The 1,643-nt window shown below is 38.5% G+C and overlaps 1 pseudogene; it reads left to right on the top strand.

Annotated features, from left to right (window-relative positions):
* The first annotated feature begins 234 nt into the window (after positions 1-234).
* On the top strand, positions 235-1,151 carry LOC103582214 (annotated as a pseudogene).
* Positions 1,152-1,643: the final 492 nt, after the last annotated feature.

The raw sequence follows: 1,643 nt of genomic DNA, 5'->3' as shown, positions 1-1,643 counted from the left end.
ACGTAGGAGAGTTCACTTTTCTCTACATCCTCTCCAGCATTTATTATTTTCTGTCCTGTTGGTAACAGCCATTCTAACTGGGGTGACATGGAATATTATCATTGATAATTAAAACCATGAAATTTTCTAAACATGCTATTAGATTGAATTTATATATCCAAGCTGTACTCTTCGGTTATTTTCTCTTTCCTCTTGTGGCCTACAGGTCTTTCATTTCATAGGCGAGCCACATAAATGGCTGACAACAATTTTAGTGTGAAAACTGAATTCATCCACTGGAGGCTGACTGATGATGCCGAACTGAATACTGTCCTTTTAGTGCTGTTTTGCATGATCTATCTCATTACTGTGGTGGACAAAATTTGGTTATCACAATAATTCTGGCTGCTGTCCAGCTCCATTCTCCCAAGTACTATTTCCTTAGCTAGTTGGCTTTCTTGGATTTCTGCTATTCCTCAGTCTTCATTCCTAAACTGTTGGTGAACTACACAGCAGGACAGAAAGTCATCTTCTATCATGGTTGCCTTCTTCAGTATTCCTTCATCAGCATATTCTTGACTACTGGATGCTTCCTCCTGCCTCTGCCTGCAATGGCATATGGCTGGTATCTTGCCATTTAATGCCCACTTCACTACAAAGTTCTCATGAGCCCCACATTCTGCTGCTACCTGTTGACTGCTTCCTACCTGCCCAGTTGTGCCAAGTCACCCGACCACCTGAGCAGCTTCCTCAGTCTATCTTTCTGTGGGCCCAATATTATTAACCATTATTTTTGTGATATTCCATTGATATTTTAACTCTTCTCTCTGACACCCAACACAGTGAGGTTTTACTACTTTCCTCTCTGGAGTAACATCTGTTATTACATTTTTGATAGTAGCTAGTTCTTATCTGCGAATCCTTCTCAGTGTCCTGAAGATACACTAGACCAGAGGCAGATATAAAGCCTTATCCACATGTGCCTCTCATGTACTGGTGGTGACTCTGTTCTATGAAACTGTAATATCCAGGACAGAGCCAAAATACTGTCGGTATTTTATACCATTTTTCTGCCAATACTAAATCTTCTGATATACAGTGTGAGAAACAGGAAAGACAAAGAATCCATGAAAAGAAACATGAAGAGAAAAATACTTTCGCAGTCAACATAAATATTCAGGCAGAAATATTTAAATGATATTTATTGATGCAGTAGGCAGATACATTTTTAAGTATATCTGAGACTTATGAGGGGGAAAAAGGAGGTATTTTCAAAGCAGCATATATTCAAATATACATTCATTGTTGGCCTTTAGAAACACACACACCGATGCGCGTGCACAAACATACATGTATAACTCTTTCTTTATGCTCTTAGGTTTACTAGCTGAGAGGCCTTTGAATTAAACTGACAGAAGATAGATTAATAAGAGTATAAAACAAAGTTTATTCATAAGCACATGGGAGCACACAATTAAACTTGCTCAATCAATAATTAGAGGTCAAGATTTATGTTTATATACCTAATATTCTAGGTGAAATGAAGGGAAAATACACACACCCACTTACATACACACACACACACTCATACACACACACACACACACACACACACACCCCCCTCTCTTGAGGAGAACTGGTTAGAGAAAGTAAACAGAATCTTC

The sequence above is a fragment of the Galeopterus variegatus genome, unplaced genomic scaffold, assembly GCF_000696425.1.
Source record: "Galeopterus variegatus unplaced genomic scaffold, G_variegatus-3.0.2 Scaffold15275, whole genome shotgun sequence".
Lineage (NCBI taxonomy): Eukaryota > Metazoa > Chordata > Mammalia > Dermoptera > Cynocephalidae > Galeopterus > Galeopterus variegatus.
The sequence above is the reverse complement of the archived record's forward strand: the minus strand, read 5'-3'. Positions and strand labels throughout refer to the sequence as shown.